The sequence below is a fragment of the Anoplopoma fimbria genome, chromosome 23, assembly GCF_027596085.1.
Source record: "Anoplopoma fimbria isolate UVic2021 breed Golden Eagle Sablefish chromosome 23, Afim_UVic_2022, whole genome shotgun sequence".
Classification (NCBI taxonomy): Eukaryota; Metazoa; Chordata; class Actinopteri; order Perciformes; family Anoplopomatidae; genus Anoplopoma; species Anoplopoma fimbria.
This window is the reverse complement of record NC_072471.1, coordinates 12583901-12608180: the sequence shown is the minus strand read 5'-3', so window position 1 is coordinate 12608180 and position 24280 is coordinate 12583901. Positions and strand designations below refer to the sequence as shown.

Here is a 24280-nt window from a genome sequence, read left to right as displayed (position 1 = left end):
CACAGCTGAAAAATAGTCATAGTATAGTATGTTGAAAAAAGTTGAAAAATAGTCATAGTATGAAAAATAGTCATAGTATAGTCATAGTACAGTATGTTGAAAAATAGTCATAGTATGTTGAAAAAAAGTCATAGTATAGTATGTCGAAAAAAGATATGTCGGATTAAGTCATAGAATAGTATGTTGAAAAAATCATAGTATAGTATGTCAACATACTATATGTGAAATTTTTCAACTTTTTTTCAACATACTATGAAAAATAGTCATAGTATAGTATAGTATGTTGAAAAAAGTTGAAAAGTCACAGTATAATATGTCGGAATAATTAATAGTATAGTATGTTGAAAAATAGTCATAGTACAGTATGTTGAAAGAAAGTCATAGTATAGTATGTTGAAAAAAGTTGAAAAATAGTCATACTATAGTATGTTGAAAAATAGTCATAGTATTTTTCAAAATGTTGAAAAATAGTCATAGTACAGTATGTTGAAAAAGTTGAAAAATAGTCATAGTATAGTATGTTGAAAAAAGTTGAAAAATAGTCATAGTACAGTATGTTGAAAAATAGTCATAGTATAGTATGTTGAAAAACTAGTTGAAAAGTCACAGTATAATATGTCGAATAATTAATAGTATAGTATGTTGAAAATAGTCATAGTACAGTATGTTGAAAAAAGTTTTTCAAATAGTCATAGTATAGTATGTTGAAAAAAGTTGAAAAATAGTCATACTATAGTATGTTGAAAAAAGTTGAAAAATAGTCATAGTACAGTATGTTGAGAAATAGGTATAGTATGTTGAAAAAAGTTGAAAAATAGTCATAGTATAGTATGTTGAAAAAAGTTGAAAAATAGTCATAGTACAGTATTTTGAAAAATAGTCATAGTACAGTATGTTGAAAGAAAGTCATAGTATAGTATGTTTCAAAATAGTCATAGTACTAGTATGTTGAAAAAAGTTGAAAAATAGTCATAGTACAGTATGTTGAAAAATAGTCATACTATAGTATGTTGAAAAACTATTGAAAAATAGTCATACTATTTATGTTGAAAAATACTTGAAAAATAGTCATAGTACAGTATGTTGAAAAATAGTCATAGTACTATGTTGAAAAATTTTCATACTATAGTATTTTTCAAAAAAGTTGAAAAATAGTCATACTATGACTATGTTGAAAAATTGAAAAATAGTCATAGTATGAGTATTTTGAAAAATACTCATAGTATGAGTATTTTTCAAAATATTCATAGTACATACTTTTTTCAATTGAAAAAAGTTTTTTCAAAATACTCATAGTATGAGTATTTTCAACATGAAAAATAGTCATAGTATAGTAACTTTTTTTTTAATACTATACTATGACTATTTTTCAAAATAGTACTATACTATTTTGAAAAAATTTTCAAAATACTATACTATACTATTTTGAAAAACTTTTTTCAACATACTATACTAGTTTTCAATTTTTTTCAACATACTGTACTATGACTATTTTTCAACTTTTTTGAAAATACTATACTATGACTATTTTTCAACATACTATACTATGACTTTTTTCAACATACTGTACTATGACTATTTTTCAACTTTTTTCAACATACTATAGTATGACTTTTTTCAACTTTTTTCAACATACTGTACTATGACTATTTTTCAACTTTTTTCAACATACTATACTATGACTATTTTTCAACATACTGTACTATGACTATTTTTCAACTTTTTTCAACATACTATACTATGACTATTTTTCAACTTTTTTCAACATACTATACTATGATTTTTCCTTTATTCAACATACTGTACTATGACTATTTTAACATACTGTACTATGACTTTTTTTTTTTTTCAACATACTATGACTATTTTTTTTCAACATACTATACTATGACTTTTTTTCAACTTTTTTCAACATACTATACTATGACTATTTTTCAACATACTAAACTATGATTTTTTCAACATACTATACTATGATTTTTTTTTTTCAACATACTATTCTATGACTTAATCCGACATATCTTTTTTCAACATACTATACTATGACTATTTTTCAACATACTATACTATTTTTCACTATTTTTCAACATACTATACTATGACTATTTTTCAACAACATACTATACTATGACTATTTTTCAACATTTTTCAACATACTATACTATAACTATTTTTTCAACATACTATACTATGATTTTCAACATACTATGACTATTTTTCAACATACTGTACTATGACTATTTTTCAACTTTTTTCAACATACTATACTATGACTATTTTCGACATACTATACTATGATTTTCAACATACTATGACTATTTTTCAACATACTGTACTATGACTATTTTTCAACTTTTTTTTCAACATACTATACTATGACTATTTTTCAACTTTTTTTTTTTTTTACACATAGGTAAAAAACTAAAGAATTTAAGCAGTTTAGAAAAACAATATGACTAGTTTTCAAAGTACATATGTACTACAGTATTTATAACTATTTTCCATATGCTATATGACTTTTTTCAACATTATACTACTATACTTGACACTTTTTCCATACATACTATGACTTTTTTTTAATGACAACCCCTATGACATAGTTTCAATGGAATCGTTGACATACCTAGTATATACATTTAGGCATCATATTGTATCAACATTCATGGGACCAGAAAACACTTTTCTACAGCTGAAAACTATGACTATCAATTCCAAGACCAGATGGATTCAGAAAATTTCTTCCCCTAACTGTCATCTTTATTTAAGAGTATACTGTTGGCATTACCTGTATTATGACTTTGAACTATATTTTTAAATTTTACCTATGCTTACTATGTTAAAAATTAAACATATGTTGTATTCACACACCTTATACTTTATTCCATTTATAGTCCATATTCTACTATGTAAATATTACATAACTCTACAATTTGCACTTTTGCTGTGATGCAATGCAGAATTCTGTTGTCTCAACATGTACATGACATTAAAGTTGAACCTATTTTGTCTCATCTCTTTTTCCAACATACTCTACTATGACTATTTTTCAACTTACTATACCATGAGTTTTTACTGTTTTTCGACATACTATACTATGACTTTTTTTCAACTTTTTCGACATACTATGACTTTGTTTTTCAACATACTATGACTTTCTTTTAACTTTTTTTGACATACTATACCTTTTTTTAACATACTATGACTTAATCCGACATACTATACTATTACTTATTCTGACTTTTTCACTTTTTTCATTTTTTACATACTATGCTATGACTTTTTTTCAACATACTAAACTATGACTTTTTTCAACATACTATACTATGACTTAATCCGACATACTGTACTATGACTATTTTTCAACTTTTTTCAACATACTGAAAAATAGTCATAGTACAGTATGTTGAAAAAAGTTGAAAAATAGTCATACTATAGTATGTTGAAAAAAAGTATGAAAAATAGTCATAGTACAGTATGTTGAAAAAATAGTCATAGTATAGTATGTTGAAAAATAGTCATAGTACAGAAAATGTTGAAAAATAGTCATAGTACAGTATGTTGAAAGAAAGTCATAGTATAGTATGTTGAAAAATAGTCATAGTACAGTATGTTGAAAAATAGTCATAGTACAGTATGTTGAAAAAAGTTGAAAAATAGTCATAGTACAGTATGTTGAAAAATAGTCATAGTACAGTATGTTGAAAAATAGTCATAGTATAGTATGTTGAAAAAAGTTGAAAAGTCACAGTATAATATGTCGGAATAATTAATAGTATAGTATGTTGAAAAATAGTCATAGTACAGTATGTTGAAAAAGAAAGTCATAGTACATGTATGTTGAAAAATAGTCATAGTACAGTATGTTGAAAAATAGTCATAGTATAGTATGTTGAAAAAAGTTGAAAAATAGTCATAGTACAGTATGTTGAAAAATAGTCATAGTACAGTATGTTGAAAAATAGTCATAGTACAGTATGTTGAAAAAAGTCATAGTATAGTATGTTGAAAAATAGTCATAGTACAGTATGTTGAAAAATAGTCATAGTACAGTATGTTGAAAAAAGTTGAAAAATAGTCATAGTACAGTATGTTGAAAAAAGTTGAAAAATAGTCATACTATAGTATGTTGAAAAAAGTTGAAAAATAGTCATAGTACAGTATGTTGAAAAATAGTCATAGTACAGTATGTTGAAAAATAGTCATGAAAAAAAATAGTCATAGTACAGTATGTTGAAAAATAGTCATAGTACAGTATGTTGAAAAATAGTCATAGTATAGTATGTTGAAAAAAGTTGAAAAATAGTCATAGTACAGTATGTTGAAAAATAGTCATAGTATAGTATGTTGAAAAATAGTCATATAGTACAGTATGTTGAAAAAAGTTGAAAAATAGTCATAGTACAGTATGTTGAAAAATAGTCATAGTATAGTATGTTGAAAAAAGTTGAAAAATAGTCATAGTACAGTATGTTGAAAAAAGTTGAAAAATAGTCATAGTATAGTATGTTGAAAAATAGATATGTCGGATTAAGTCATAGAATAGTATGTTGAAAAAATCATAGTATAGTATGTCAACATACTATACTATGACTATTTTTCAACATACTGTACTATGACTATTTTTCAACATACTGTACTATGACTATTTTTCAACAAGTTTCAACTATAGTATACTATACTATTTTTCAAAAAGTTTTTTCAACATACTATACTATGACTATTTTCAACATACTATACTATGACTATTTTTCAACATACTATACTATGACTATTTTTCAACATACTATACTATGACTATTTTGAAACTATTTGAAACATACTATACTATGACTTAATCAATCTTTTTTCAACATACTATACTATGACTATTTTTCAACATACTATACTATGATTTTTTCAACATACTATACTATGATTTCTTCCCTTTTTCAACATACTGTACTATGACTATTTTTCAACTTTTTTCAACATACTATACTATGACTTTTTTTTCAACTTTTTTCAACATACTATGACTATTTTTCAACATACTGTACTATGACTTTTTTTTTCAACATACTATACTATGACTATTTTTCAACTTTTTTCAACATACTATACTATGACTATTTTTCAACATACTAAACTATGACTTTTTTCAACATACTATACTATGACTATTTTTTTTTTTCAACATACTATTCTATGACTTATCCGACATATCTTTTTTCACATACTATACTATGACTTTTTTCAACATACTATATGACTATTTTTCAACTTTTTTTTCAACATACTATACTATGACTTTTTTTTTTTCAACATACTATACTATGACTTTTTTTCAACATACTATACTATGACTATTTTTCAACATACTATGACTATTTTTCAACTTTTTCAACATACTATACTATGACTTTTTTCCAACTTTTTTCAACATACTATACTATGACTATTTTTCAACATACTGTACTATGACTATTTTTCAACTTTTTTTTCAACATACTATACTATGACTATTTTTCAACATACTTCAACATACTATGACTATTTTTCAACTTTTTTCAACATACTATACTATGACTATTTTTCAACATACTGTACTATGACTATTTTTCAACATACTGTACTATGACTATTTTTCAACTTTTTTCAACATACTATACTATGACTATTTTTCAACTTTTTTCAACATACTATACTATGACTATTTTTCAACATTTCAACATACTATACTATGACTATTTTTCAACTTTTTTTCAACATACTATACTATGACTATTTTTCAACATACTATACTATGACTATTTTTCAACATACTACTATACTATGACTATTTTTCAACATAACTATACTACTATACTATGACTTTTTTCAACTTTTTTCAACATACTATACTATGACTTTTTTTCCAACTTTTTTCAACATACTATACTATGACTATTTTTCAACATACTAAACTATGACTTTTTTCGACATACTATACTATGATTTTTTCAACATACTATTCTATGACTTAATATCGACATATTTTTCACATACTATACTATGACTACTTTTCAACTTTTTTCAACATACTATACTATGACTTTTTTTTCAACATACTTCAACTTTTTTCAACATACTATATGACTATTTTTCAACATACTATACTATGACTATTTTTCAACTTTTTTCAACATACTATACTATGACTATTTTTCAACTTTTTTCAACATACTATACTATGACTTTTTTCAACATACTATACTATGACTTTTTTCAACATACGACATACTATACTGTGACTTTTTAACATACTATGACTTAATCCGACATACTATACTATTACTTATTCTGACTTTTTCACTTTTTATTTTTTACATACTATGCTATGACTTTTTTTCAACATACTAAACTATGACTTTTTTCAACATACTATACTATGACTTAATCCGACATACTATACTATGACTATTTTTCAACTTTTTTCAACATACTGAAAAATAGTCATAGTACAGTATGTTGAAAAAAAGTCATAGTATAGTATGTCGAAAAAAGATATGTCGGATTAAGTCATAGAATAGTATGTTGAAAAAATCATAGTATAGTATGTCGAAAAAAGTCATAGTTTAGTATGTTGAAAAATAGTCATAGTACAGTATGTTGAAAAAAGTTGAAAAAAAAGTCATAGTACAGTATGTTGAGTATGTTGAAAAATAGTCATAGTATAGTATGTTGAAAAATAGTCATAGTACAGTATGTTGAAAAATAGTCATAGTATAGTATGTTGAAAAAAGTTGAAAAGTCACAGTATAATATGTCGGAATAATTAATAGTATAGTATGTTGAAAAATAGTCATAGTACAGTATGTTGAAAAAAGTTGAAAAATAGTCATAGTACAGTATGTTGAAAAATAGTCATAGTACAGTATGTTGAAAAAAAGAAAGTCATAGTATTATGTTGAAAAATAGTCATAGTATAGTATGTTGAAAAATAGTCATAGTACAGTATGTTTCAAAAATAGTCATGACTATATTTGAAAAAACTATGTTTTTTCAAATAGTCATAGCAGTATGTTGAAAAATAGTCATAGTATAGTATGTTTTGAAAAATAGTCATATATATGTTGAAAAAAAGTTTCAAAATACTATATATGATAGTTGTTGAAAAAGTTGAAAAATAGTCATAGTATGAGTATGTTGAAAAATAGTTGAAAAATAGTCATACTATAGTATGTTGAAAAAAGTTGAAAAATAGTCATACTATACTATGTTGAAAAAAAGTTGAAAAATAGTCATAGTACAGTATGTTGAAAAATAGTCATAGTACAGTACTATAGACTATTTTGTTGAAAAATAAAAATAGTCATAGTATAGTATGTTGAAAAAGTTGAAAAATAGTCATAGTATGACTATGTTGAAAAATAGTTGAAAAATAGTATACTATTATGTTGAAAAAAGTTGAAAAATAGTCATAGTACAGTATGTTGAAAAATAGTCATAGTACAGTATGTTGAAAAATAGTCATAGTATAGTATGTTGAAAAAAGTTGAAAAATAGTCATAGTACAGTATGTTGAAAAATAGTCATAGTATAGTATGTTGAAAAAAGTTGGAAAAAAGTCATAGTATAGTATGTTGAAAAAAGTTGAAAAATAGTCATAGTACAGTATGTTGAAAAAAGTCATAGTATAGTATGTTGAAAAAAGTTGAAAAATAGTCATAGTATGTTGAAAAAAAGTCATAGTATAGTATGTCGAAAAAAGATATGTCGGATTAAGTCATAGAATAGTATGTTGAAAAAATCATAGTATAGTATGTCAACATACTATACTATGACTATTTTTCAACATACTGTACTATGACTATTTTTCAACTTTTTTCAACATACTATGACTATTTTTCAACATACTGTACTATGACTATTTTTCAACATACTGTACTATGACTATTTTTCAACTTTTTTCAACATACTATACTATGACTTTTTTTTCAACATACTATACTATGACTATTTTTCAACATACTGTACTATGACTATTTTTCAACATACTTTTCAACATACTATGACTATTTTTTTTTTTTCAACATACTATTTTTTTTTCAACATACTATACTGTGACTATTTTTCAACTTTTTTCAACATACTATACTATGACTATTTTCGACATACTATACTATGATTTTTTCAACATACTATTCTATGACTTAATCCGACATATCTTTTTTCGACATACTATACTATGACTTTTTTTCAACATACTATGACTATTTTTCAACTTTTTTCAACATACTATACTATGACTATTTTTCAACATACTATACTATGACTATTTTTCAACATACTGTACTATGACTATTTTTCAACTTTTTTCAACATACTATACTATGACTATTTTTCAACTTTTTTCAACATACTGTACTATGACTATTTTTCAACTTTTTTCAACATACTATACTATGACTATTTTCGACATACTATACTATGATTTCTTCCCTTTATTCAACATACTGTACTATGACTATTTTTCAACATACTGTACTATGACTATTTTTCAACTTTTTTCAACATACTATACTATGACTTTTTTTTCAACTTTTTTCAACATACTATGACTATTTTTCAACATACTGTACTATGACCTTTTTTCAACATACTATACTATGACTTTTTTTTTTTTCAACATTATACTTGACTCAACATACTATACTATGACTATTTTTCAACATACTATACTATGACTTTTTTCAACATACTATTCTATGACTTAATCATACTATACTATGATTTTTTCAACATACTATTCTATGACTTAATCCGACATATATTTTTTTTTTTCATACTATACTATGACTTTTTTTCAACATACTATACTATTTTTTTCAACTTTTTTCAACATACTATACTATGACTTTTTTTCCAACTTTTTTCAACATACTATACTATGACTATTTTTCAACATACTATACTATGACTATTTTTCAACTTTTTTCAACATACTAAACTATGACTTTTTTCGACATACTATACTATGACTATTTTTCAACATACTGTACTATGACTATTTTTCAACATACTGTACTATGACTATTTTTCAACTTTTTTCAACATACTATACTATGACTTTTTTTCAACTTTTTTTTCAACATACTATACTATGACTATTTTTCAACATACTGTACTATGACTTTTTCAACTTTTTTCAACCTACTATACTATGACTATTTTTCAACTTTTTTCAACATACTATACTATGACTATTTTTCAACATACTATACTATGACTTTTTTTCAACATACTATGACTATTTTTCAACATACTGTACTATGACTATTTTTCAACATACTGTACTATGACTATTTTTCAACTTTTTTCAACATACTATAGTATGACTTTCTTTCAACTTTTTTCAACATACTATACTATGACTATTTTTCAACTTTTTTCAACATACTATACTATGACTATTTTTCAACTTTTTTTTTTTAGTTACACATAGGTAAAAAAACTAAAGAATTTAAGCAGTGTTAGAGAAAACAATATGGTATAGTAGTCAAAGTACAGTATGTACTACAGTATTTATAACTATTTTCCATATGCTATATGACTTTTTTCGAATTATTATACTCTGACTTGACACTTTTTCCGACATACTATGAATTTTTTTTTAATGACAACCCCTACTGACATGAGTTTCAATGGAATCGTTGACATGCCTAGTATTACATTTAGGCATCGCATTATTGTATCGCAATTCATGGGACCAGAAAACACTGCTACAGCTGAAAACGGACTATCAATTCCAAGACCAGATGGATTCAGAAAATCTTCTTCCCCTAACTGTCATCTTTATTTAAGAGTATACTGTTGGCATTACCTGTATTATGACTTTGAACTATATATTTTAAAGTTTTACCTGAACTGCTTACTATGTTAAAAATGTAAACATATGTTGTATTCACACACCTTATGGTTTATTCCATGTTATAGTCCATATTCTACTATGTAAATATTACATAACTCTACAATGTTGCACTTTTGCTGTGATGCAATGCAGAATTCTGTTGTCTCAGCACATGTACATGACATTAAAGTTGAACCTATTTTGTCTCATCTCTTTTTCCAAGATGCTCTACTATGACTATTTTTCGACTTACTATACCATGACTTATACCATGAGTTTTTACTGTTTCCGACTTACAATACTATGACTTTCAACTTTTTCGACATACTATGACTTTGTTTGACATACTATGACTTTCTTTTAACTTTTTTTGACATACTATACCTTTTTTCGACATACTATACCTTTTTTCGACATACTATACTATTAATTATTCCGACATACTATACTGTGACTTTTTAACATACTATGACTTAATCCGACATACTATACTATGACTATTCTACTTTTTCAACTTTTTATTTTTTACATACTATGCTATGACTTTTTTCAACATACTAAACTATGACTTTTTTCAACATACTATACTATGACTTTTTTTCAACATACTGTACTATGACTATTTTTCAACTTTTTTCAACATACTGAAAAATAGTCATAGTACAGTATGTTGAAATAATAGTATGAAAAATAGTCATACTATATACTATAGTATGTTGAAAAAAGTTGAAAAATAGTCATAGTACAGTATGTTGAAAAATAGTCATAGTACAGAAAGTTGAAAAATAGTCATACTATAGTATGTTGAAAAATAGTCATAGTACAGTATGTTGAAAGAAAGTCATAGTATAGTATGTTGAAAAATAGTCATAGTTTTCAGTATGTTGAAAAATAGTCATACTATGTATGTTGAAAAATACTCATAGTATGTATTTTGAAAAATAGTCATACTATACTATGTTTTTGAAAAACATACTATAGTATGTTGAAAAATAGTCATAGTATAGTATGTTGAAAAAAGTTGAAAAATAGTCATAGTACAGTATGTTGAAAAATAGTCATAGTATACTATGTTTCAAAAAAGTTTCAAAATAGTATAGTATGTTGAAAAATACTCATAGTATAGTTGTTTTCAAAAACTATAGATATGTATTTTTTAAGTCATAGAATAGTATGTTGAAAAAATCATAGTATAGTATTCAACATACTATACTATGACTATTTTTCAACATACTGTACTATGACTATTTTTCAACTTTTTTCAACATACTGTACTATGACTATTTTTCAACATACTGTACTATGACTATTTTTCAACTTTTTTCAACATACTATACTATGACTTTTTTTTCAACTTTTTTCAACATACTATACTATGACTATTTTTCAACATACTGTACTATGACTATTTTTCAACATACTGTACTATGACTATTTTTCATACTATACTATGATTTTTTCAACATACTATTCTATGACTTAATCCGACATATCTTTTTTCGACATACTGTACTATGACTATTTTTCAACTTTTTTCAACATACTATACTATGACTATTTTTCAACATACTATACTATGATTTTTTCCCTTTATTCAACATACTGTACTATGACTATTTTTCAACATACTGTACTATGACTTTTTTTTCAACTTTTTTCAACATACTATGACTATTTTTCAACATACTGTACTATGACCTTTTTTCAACATACTATACTATGACTTTTTTCAACATACTATACTATGACTATTTTTCAACTTTTTTCAACATACTATACTATGACTATTTTTCAACTTTTTTCAACATACTATACTATGACTATTTTTCAACATACTATACTATGATTTTTTCAACATACTATACTATGACTATTTTTCAACATACTGTACTATGACTATTTTTCAACTTTTTTCAACATACTATACTATGACTTTTTTTCAACTTTTTTCAACATACTATGACTATTTTTTTTCAACATACTGTACTATGACTTTTTTCAACATACTATACTATGACTTTTTTTCAACTTTTTTCAACATACTATACTATGACTATTTTTCAACATACTAAACTATGACTTTTTTTCAACATACTATACTATGACTTTTTTCAACATACTATTCTATGACTTAATCCGACATATCTTTTTTCGACATACTATACTATGACTTTTTTTCAACATACTATGACTATTTTTCAACTTTTTTCAACATACTATACTATGACTATTTTTCAACTTTTTTCAACATACTATACTATGACTATTTTTCAACATACTGTACTATGACTATTTTTCAACTTTTTTCAACATACTATACTATGACTATTTTTCAACATACTATACTATGACTATTTTTCAACATACTGTACTATGACTATTTTTCAACATACTGTACTATGACTATTTTTCAACTTTTTTCAACATACTATAGTATGACTTTCTTTCAACTTTTTCAACATACTGTACTATGACTATTTTTCAACATACTGTACTATGACTATTTTTCAACTTTTTTCAACATACTATACTATGACTATTTTTCAACTTTTTTCAACATACTATACTATGACTATTTTCGACATACTATACTATGATTTTCAACATACTATACTATGACTTTTTTTCAACATACTGTACTATGACTATTTTTCAACATACTGTACTATGACTATTTTTCAACTACTATGACTATTTTTCAACTTTTTTTCAACATACTATAGTATGACTTTCTTTCAACTTTTTCAACATACTATACTATGACTATTTTTCAACTTTTTTCAACATACTATACTATGACTATTTTTCAACTTTTTTTTTTTAGTTACACATAGGTAAAAAAACTAAAGAATTTAAGCAGTGTTAGAGAAAACAATATGGTATAGTAGTCAAAGTACAGTATGTACTACAGTATTTATAACTATTTTCCATATGCTATATGACTTTTTTCGAATTATTATACTCTGACTTGACACTTTTTCCGACATACTATGAATTTTTTTTTTTTTTCAATGACAACCCCTACTGACATGAGTTTCAATGGAATCGTTGACATGCCTAGCATTACATTTAGGCATCGCATTATTGTATCGCAATTCATGGGACCAGAAAACACTGCTACAGCTGAAAACGGACTATCAATTCCAAGACCAGATGGATTCAGAAAATCTTCTTCCCCTAACTGTCATCTTTATTTAAGAGTATACTGTTGGCATTACCTGTATTATGACTTTGAACTATATATTTTAAAGTTTTACCTGAACTGCTTACTATGTTAAAAATGTAAACATATGTTGTATTCACACACCTTATGGTTTATTCCATGTTATAGTCCATATTCTACTATGTAAATATTACATAACTCTGACAATGTTGCACTTTTGCTGTGATGCAATGCAGAATTCTGTTGTCTCAGCACATGTACATGACATTAAAGTTGAACCTATTTTGTCTCATCTCTTTTTCCAAGATGCTCTACTATGACTATTTTTCGACTTACTATACCATGACTTATACCATGAGTTTTTACTGTTTCCGAACAATACTATGACTTTCAACTTTTTTTCAACATACTATGACTTTGTTTGACATACTATGACTTTCTTTTAACTTTTTTTGACATACTATACCTTTTTTTTTCAACATACTATACTATGACTTTTTTCAACATACTATACTATTAATTATTCCGACATACTATACTGTGACTTTTTAACATTTTCCGACATACATACTATTACTTATTCTGACTTTTTCACTTTTTATTTTTTAACATACTATGCTATGACTTTTTTTCAACATACTAAACTATGACTTTTTTCAACATACTATACTATGACTTAATCCGACATACTATACTATGACTATTTTTCAACTTTTTTCAACATACTAAAAATAGTCATAGTACAGTATACTGAAAAATTGAAAAATAGTCATACTATAGTATGTTGAAAAAAAGTTGAAAAATAGTCATAGTACAGTATGTTGAAAAATAGTCATAGTATAGTATGTTGAAAAATAGTCATAGTACTATGTTGAAAAATAGTCATAGTACAGTATGTTGAAAAATAGTCATAGTATAGTATGTTGAAAAATAGTCATAGTACAGTATGTTGAAAAATAGTCATAGTACAGTATGTTGAAAAAAGTTGAAAAATAGTCATAGTATGAGTATGTTGAAAAATAGTCATAGTATAGTATGTTGAAAAAAGTTGAAAAATAGTCATAGTATAACTATTTTGAAAAAAGTCATAGTATGAGTATGTTGAAAAAAGTATGAAAAAATAGTCATAGTACAGTATGTTGAAAAATAGTCATAGTATGTTGAAAAAAGTTGAAAAATAGTCATAGTATGTTGAAAAAATCATAGTATAGTATGTCAATATGTCGGATTTCATAGAATAGTATGTTGAAAAAATCATAGTATAGTATGTCAACATACTATACTATGACTATTTTTCAACATACTGTACTATGACTATTTTTCAACTTTTTTCAACATACTATACTATGACTATTTTTCAACATACTGTACTATGACTATTTTTCAACATTTTGTACATACTATACTATGACTATTTTTCAACTTTTTCAACATACTATACTATGATTTTTTCAACATACTATACTATGACTATTTTTCAACATACTGTACTATGACTTTTTTCAACATACTATACTATGACTATTTTTCAACATACTGTACTATGACTTTTTTTTTCAACATACTGTACTATGACTATTTTTCAACTTTTTTCAACATACTATTCTATGACTATTTTTTTCAACATACTTACTATGACTTTTTTTTCAACATACTATACTATTACTATTTTTCAACATACTGTACTATGACTATTTTTCAACTTTTTTCAACATACTATGACTATTTTTCAACATTTTTTCAACATACTATACTATGACTTTTTTCAACATACTATACTATGACTTTTTTTCAACATACTATACTATGACTATTTTTCAACTTTTTTCAACATACTATACTATGACTATTTTTCAACTTTTTTCAACATACTATACTATGACTATTTTTCAACTTTTTTCAACATACTATACTATGATTTCTTCCCTTTTTTCAACATACTGTACTATGACTATTTTTCAACATACTGTACTATGACTATTTTTCAACTTTTTTCAACATACTATACTATGACTATTTTTCAACTTTTTCAACATACTATGACTATTTTTCAACATACTATGACTATTTTTCACTTTTTTTTTTCAACATACTATACTATGACTATTTTTCAACTTTTTTCAACATACTATACTATGACTATTTTTCAACATACTAAACTATGACTTTTTTCGACATACTATACTATGATTTTTTCAACATACTATTCTATGACTTAATCCGACATATCTTTTTTCGACATACTATACTATGACTTTTTTTCAACATACTATGACTATTTTTCAACTTTTTTCAACATACTATACTATGACTTTTTTCCAACTTTTTTCAACATACTATACTATGACTAACTTTTTCAACATACTATACTATGACTATTTTTCAACTTTTTTCAACATACTATTTTTGACTATTTTTCAACATACTATACTATGACTATTTTTCAACATACTGTACTATGACTATTTTTCAACATACTTTCAACATACTACTATGACTTTTTTCAACTTTTTTCAACATACTATACTATGACTATTTTTTTTCAACATACTAACTATGACTTTTTTTTTCAACATACTATACTATGACTATTTTTCAACATACTGTACTATGACTATTTTTCAACTTTTTTCAACATACTATACTATGACTATTTTTCAACATTTTTGACTATTTTTCAACATACTATACTATGACTATTTTTCAACATACATACTATACTATGACTATTTTTCAACATACTATACTATGACTATTTTTCAACATACTGTACTATGACTATTTTTCAACATACTGTACTATGACTATTTTTCAACTTTTTTCAACATACTATAGTATGACTTTCTTTCAACTTTTTTCAACATACTATACTATGACTATTTTTCAACTTTTTTCAACATACTATACTATGACTATTTTTCAACTTTTTTTTTTAGTTACAACATACTATAAAAAACTAAAGAATTTAAACATACTGTTATGAGAAAACAATATTTATAGTAGTCAAATACAGTATATACTATATTTATAACTATTTTCCATATGCTATATATGACTTTTTTTCAACATACTATACTCTGACTTGACACTTTTTCCGACATACTATGACTATGACTTTTTTTCAATGACATACTATACTATGACTATTTTTCAATGGAACGTTGACATGCCATAGTATTACATTTTTTCAATACTATACATTATTGTACTAATTTTTTCCAACATATTCTATACTAAAACACATACTATACTGAAAACGGACTATCAATTCCATGACTATGGATTCAAAAATCTTCAACATACCCTAACTATACTCATCTTTTTTAAACATACTGTTGGCTATTACCTGTATTATGACTTTGAACTATACTATTTTTTCAAGTTTTACCTGAACTACTTACTATGTTAAAAATTTAAACATATGTTACTATTCACTATTTTTCCATGTTTCAACATACTCTACTATGACTATTTTTCATAACTCTACAATGTTGCACTTTTGCTGTGATTTTTCAACATACTGTACTATGACTATGTTGACATTTTTTGAACCTATTTTGTCTCATCTTTTTTCCAACATGCTCTACTATGACTATTTTTCAACATACTATACTATGACTTTTTTAAAATGAGTTTTTACTGTTTCCGACTTACTAATACTATTTTCAACTTTTTTCAACATACTATGACTTTTTTGAACATACTATGACTTTCTTTTAACTTTTTTTACATACTATACTTTTTTCAACATACTATACTATGACTTTTTTTCAACATACTATACTATTAATTTTCAACATACTATACTATGACTTTTTTACTCATGACTTAATTTCAACATACTATACTATGACTTATTTGAAAATACTCACTTTTTACTTTTTTACATACTATGCTATGACTTTTTTCAACATACTAAACTATGACTTTTTTTCAACATATGACTTAATCTATACATACTATATGACTTTTTTTTTCATACTATACTATGACTATTTTTCAACTTTTTTCAACATACTAAAAATAGTCATAGTACTATATTTGAAAAAGTTGAAAAATAGTCATACTATAGTATGTTGAAAAAACTTGAAAAATAGACATAGTACAGTATGTTGAAAAATAGTCATAGTATGAGTATGTTGAAAAATAGTCATAGTACAGTATGTTGAAAAATTCATAGTACAGTATGTTGAAAAAATACTCATAGTATAGTATGTTGAAAAATAGTCATAGTATGAGTATGTTGAAAAATAGTCATAGTATAGTATGTTGAAAAAGTTGAAAAATAGTCATAGTATGTATGTTTTTCAAATAGTCATAGTATAGTATGTTGAAAAAAGTTGAAAAATAGTCATAGTATAGTATGTTTCAAATACTCATAGTATAGTATTTTGAAAAAAGTACTATAAAAATAGTCATAGTTTTCAAATACTGAAAAATTTTTCAGTCATAGTATAGTATGTTGAAAAAGTTGAAAAATAGTCATAGTATGTTGAAAAAAGTCATAGTATAACTGTTTCAAAACTATATGTGATTAAGTCATAGAATAGTATGTTGAAAAAACATAGTATAGTATGTCAACATACTATACTATGACTATTTTTCAACATACTGTACTATGACTATTTTTCAACATACTTTTCAACATACTTCAACATACTATGACTATTTTTCAACATACTGTACTATGACTATTTTTCAACTTTTTTCAACATACTATACTATGACTTTTTTTTCAACTTTTTTCAACATACTATACTATGACTATTTTTCAACATACTATACTATGACTATTTTTCAACATACTATACTATGACTATTTTTTTTTCAACATACTATACTATGACTTTTTTCAACATACTATTCTATGACTAATCCGACATATTTTTTTCAACATACTGTACTATGACTATTTTTCAACTTTTTTCAACATACTATACTATGACTATTTTCAACATACTATACTATGATTTCTTCCCTTTATTCAACATACTGTACTATGACTATTTTTCAACATACTGTACTATGACTTTTTTTTCAACATACTGTACTATGACTATTTTTCAACATACTATACTATGACTTTTTTTTCAACTTTTTTCAACATACTATACTATGACTATTTTTCAACATACTAAACTATGACTTTTTTCGACATACTATACTATGATTTTTTCAACATACTATTCTATGACTTAATCCGACATATCTTTTTTCAACATACTATACTATGACTATTTTTCAACATACTGTACTATGACTATTTTTCAACATACTATACTATGACTATTTTTCAACATACTGTACTATGACTATTTTTCAACTTTTTTTGAACATACTATACTATAACTATTTTCACATACTATACTATGATTTTCAACATACTATGACTATTTTTCAACATACTGTACTATGACTATTTTTCAACTTTTTTCAACATACTATACTATGACTATTTTCGACATACTATACTATGATTTTCAACATACTATGACTATTTTTCAACATACTGTACTATGACTATTTTTCAACTTTTTTCAACATACTATACTATGACTATTTTTCAACTTTTTTTTTTAGTTACACATAGGTAAAAAAACTAAAGAATTTAAGCAGTGTTAGAGAAAACAATATGGTATAGTAGTCAAAGTACAGTATGTACTACAGTATTTATAACTATTTTCCATATGCTATATGACTTTTTTTTCGAATTATTATACTCTGACTTGACACTTTTTCCGACATACTATGATCTTTTTTTTTTTTTCAACAACCCCTACTGACATGAGTTTCAATGGAATCGTTGACATGCCTAGTATTACATTTAGGCATCGCATTATTGTATCGCAATTCATGGGACCAGAAAACACTGCTACAGCTGAAAACGGACTATCAATTCCAAGACCAGATGGATTCAGAAAATCTTCTTCCCCTAACTGTCATCTTTATTTAAGAGTATACTGTTGGCATTACCTGTATTATGACTTTGAACTATATATTTTAAAGTTTTACCTGAACTGCTTACTATGTTAAAAATGTAAACATATGTTGTATTCACACACCTTATGGTTTATTCCATGTTATAGTCCATATTCTACTATGTAAATATTACATAACTCTACAATGTTGCACTTTTGCTGTGATGCAATGCAGAATTCTGTTGTCTCAGCACATGTACATGACATTAAAGTTGAACCTATTTTGTCTCATCTCTTTTTCCAAGATGCTCTACTATGACTATTTTTCACTTACTATACCATGACTATACCATGAGTTTTTACTGTTTCCGACTTACAATACTATGACTTTCAACTTTTTCGACATACTATGACTTTGTTTGACATACTATGACTTTCTTTTAACTTTTTTTGACATACTATACCTTTTTTTAACATACTATGACTTAATCCGACATACTATACTATTACTTATTACTGACTTTTTCACTTTTTCACTATTTTTTACATACTATGCTATGACTTTTTTTTTTCAACATACTAAACTATGACTTTTTTCAACATACTATACTATGACTTAATCAAACATACTATACTATGACTATTTTTCAACTTTTTTCAACATACTGAAAAATAGTCATAGTACAGTATGTTGAAAAAAGTTGAAAAATAGTCATACTATAGTATGTTGAAAAAAGTTGAAAAATAGTCATAGTACAGTATGTTGAAAAATAGTCATAGTATAGTATGTTGAAAAATAGTCATAGTACAGTATGTTGAAAAATAGTCATAGTACAGTATGTTGAAAGAAAGTCATAGTATAGTATGTTGAAAAATAGTCATAGTACAGTATGTTGAAAAATAGTCATAGTATAGTATGTTGAAAAAAGTTGAAAAATAGTCATAGTACAGTATGTTGAAAAATAGTCATAGTACAGTATGTTGAAAAATAGTCATAGTATAGTATGTTGAAAAAAGTTGAAAAATAGTCATAGTATAATATGTCAAATATAGTCATAGTATAGTATGTTGAAAAAAGTCATAGTACAGTATGTTGAAAAAAGTCATAGTACAGTATGTTGAAAAATAGTCATAGTACAGTATGTTGAAAAATAGTCATAGTATAGTATGTTGAAAAAAGTTGAAAAATAGTCATAGTACAGTATGTTGAAAAATAGTCATAGTACAGTATGTTGAAAAATAGTCATAGTATAGTATGTTGAAAAAAGTTGAAAAATAGTCATAGTATAGTATGTTGAAAAATAGTCATAGTATAGTATGTTGAAAAATAGTCATAGTACAGTATGTTGAAAAATAGTCATAGTACAGTATGTTGAAAAAAGTTGAAAAATAGTCATACTATAGTATGTTGAAAAAAGTTGAAAAATAGTCATAGTATAGTATGTTGAAAAATAGTCATAGTATAGTATGTTGAAAAAAGTTGAAAAATAGTCATACTATAGTATGTTGAAAAATAGTCATAGTACAGTATGTTGAAAAAATAGTATGTTGAAAAATAGTCATAGTACAGTATGTTGAAAAATAGTCATAGTACAGTATGTTGAAAAATAGTCATAGTACAGTATGTTGAAAAATAGTCATAGTATAGTATGTTGAAAAAGTTTTTCAAAAAATAGTCATAGTATAGTATGTTGAAAAAAGTTGAAAAATAGTCATAGTACAGTATGTTGAAAAATAGTCATAGTATAGTATGTTGAAAAATAGTCATAGTACATGACTATGTTGAAAAATAGTCATAGTACAGTATGTTGAAAAATAGTCATAGTATAGTATGTTGAAAAAAGTTGAAAAAAGTCATAGTACTATGTTGAAAAAAGTTGAAAAAAGTCATAGTATAGTATGTCAAAAAACTATGTCATAAGTATAGAATAGTATGTTGAAAAAATCATAGTATAGTATGTCAACATACTATACTATGACTATTTTTCAACATACTGTACTATGACTATTTTTCAACATACTGTACTATGACTATTTTTCAACTTTTTTCAACATACTATACTATGACTTTTTTTTCAACTTTTTTCAACATACTATACTATGACTATTTTTCAACATACTATACTATGACTATTTTTCAACATACTTCAACTATGACTATTTTCAACATACTATACTATGACTTTTTTCAACATACTATACTATGACTTAATTTTCAACTTTTTTCAATACTATACTATACTATGACTATTTTTCAACTTTTTTCAACATACTATACTATGACTATTTTCCGACATACTATACTATGATTTCTTCCCTTTATTCAACATACTGTACTATGACTATTTTTCAACTTTTTTCAACATACTATACTATGACTTTTTTTTCAACTTTTTTCAACATACTATACTATGACTATTTTTCAACATACTGTACTATGACTATTTTTCAACATACTATACTATGACTATTTTTCAACAACATACTATACTATGACTATTTTTCAACTTTTTTCGACATACTATAGTATGACTTTTTTTCAACATACTAAACTATGACTTTTTTCAACATACTATACTATGATTTTTTCAACATACTATTCTATGACTTAATCCGACATATCTTTTTTCGACATACTATACTATGACTTTTTTTCAACATACTATGACTATTTTTCAACTTTTTTCAACATACTATACTATGACTTTTTTTCAACATACTGTACTATGACTTTTTTCAACATACTATACTATGACTATTTTTCAACATACTATGACTATTTTTCAACTTTTTTCAACATACTATACTATGACTTTTTTTCCAACTTTTTTCAACATACTATACTATGACTATTTTTCAACATACTGTACTATGACTATTTTTCAACTTTTTTTAACATACTATACTATGACTATTTTTCAACATACTGTACTATGACTATTTTTCAACTTTTTTCAACATACTATACTATGACTATTTTTCAACATACTGTACTATGACTATTTTTCAACATACTGTACTATGACTATTTTTCAACTTTTTTCAACATACTATACTATGACTATTTTTCAACTTTTTTCAACATACTATACTATGACTATTTTTCAACTTTTTCAACATACTATACTATGACTATTTTTTCAACTACTTTTGACAACATACTATACTATGACTATTTTTCAACATACTATACTATGACTATTTTTCAACATACTGTACTATGACTATTTTTCAACATACTGTACTATGACTATTTTTCAACTTTTTTCGCCATACTATACTATGACTTTTTTCAACATACTATACTATGACTTTTTTCAACATACTATACTATGACTATTTTTCAACATACTAAACTATGACTTTTTTCGACATACTATACTATGATTTTTTCAACATACTATTCTATGACTTAATCCGACATATCTTTTTTCGACATACTGTACTATGACTATTTTTCAACTTTTTTCAACATACTATAGTATGACTTTCTTTCAACTTTTTCAACATACTATACTATGACTATTTTTCAACTTTTTTCAACATACTATACTTTATTTTTCAACTTTTTTCAACATACTATACTATGACTATTTTTCAACTTTTTTCAACATACTATACTATGACTTTTTTTCAACATACTATACTATTAATTTTCAACATACTATACTATGACTTTTTTTCAACATACTATGACTTAATCCGACATACTATACTATGACTTATTCTGACTTTTTCACTTTTTTTTTTTTACATACTATACTATGACTTTTTTTTTTCAACATACTATACTATGACTTTTTTCAACATACTATACTATGACTTAATCCGACATACTATACTATGACTATTTTTCAACTTTTTTCAACATACTGAAAAATAGTCATGACTTATGTTGAAAAAATACTATACTATCATAGTATAGTATTTTCAACAAACTATGTCTATTAAGTCATAGAATTTTTGAAAAAACATATTATGTCAAAAATACTAGTTTAGTATTTGAAAAATAGTCATACTATGAGTATGTTTCAAAATTGAAAAAAGTCATAGTACAGTATGTTGAAAAATAGTCATAGTATGTTGAACTATTTTGAAAAATAGTCATAGTACAGTATGTTGAAAAATAGTCATAGTATAGTATGTTGAAAAAAGTTGAAAATCACTATAACTATGTTTCAACAACGGAATAATTGAGTATAACATACTGTTGAAAAATAGTCATAGTACAGTTTTGAAAAAAGTCATAGTATAGTATGTTGAAAAAAGTTGAGTCATAGTACAGTATGAAAAATGTTGAAAAAAAGTCATAGTATAGTATGTTGAAAAATAGTCATAGTACAGTATGTTGAAAAATAGTCATAGTATGAAAAATAGTATTTTTGTTCAAAGTTGAAAAATAGTCATAGTACAGTATGTTGAAAAATAGTCATAGTACTAGTATTTGAAAAAAGTTTTCAACATACTATACTATATATGTTTTTCAACTTGAAAATAGTAGTACAGTATGTTGAAAAATAACATACTATAGTATGTTGAAAAAATTTGAAAAATAGTCATACTATAGTATGTTGAAAAAAAAAAAATAGTCATAGTACAGTATGTTGAAAAATAGTCATAGTACTAGTATGTTGAAAAATAGTCATAGTACAGTATGTTGAAAAAAGTTGAAAAATAGTCATAGTATAGTATGTTGAAAAAAGTTGAAAAATAGTCATACTATTTTATGTTGAAAAATACTTGAAAAATAGTCATAGTACAGTATGTTGAAAAATAGTCATAGTACAGTATGTTGAAAAACTAGTCATATATAGTATGTTGAAAAAAGTTGAAAAATAGTCATAGTACAGTATGTTGAAAAATAGTCATAGTATAGTATGTTGAAAAATAAAAAGTCATAGTATAGTATGTTGAAAAAAAGTTGAAAACTAGTCATAGTACTATGTTGAAAATACATAGTATAGTATGTTGAAAGTTTTGAAAAATACTATATATGACTATAGTTTTCAAAAAGATATATTTAAGTCATAGAATAGTATGTTGAAAAAATCATAGTATAGTATGTCAACATACTATACTATGACTATTTTTCAACATACTGTACTATGACTATTTTTCAACTTTTTTCAACATACTATGACTATTTTTCAACATACTATACTATGACTATTTTTCAACATACTATACTATGACTATTTTTCAACTTTTTTCAACATACTATACTATGACTTTTTTCAACATACTGTACTATGACTATTTTTCAACATACTGTACTATGACTATTTTTCAACTTTTTTCAACTATACTATGACTTTTTTTTTTCAACTTTTT

The 24280-nt window shown here is 24.8% G+C and overlaps 1 protein-coding gene across 1 annotated transcript in view; it reads right to left on the bottom strand.

The window, feature by feature from the left end:
* Positions 1 to 24280, bottom strand: part of tnnt2e (troponin T2e, cardiac) — a 49058-nt gene that overhangs the window by 355 nt on the left and 24423 nt on the right. The window lies entirely within an intron of this gene.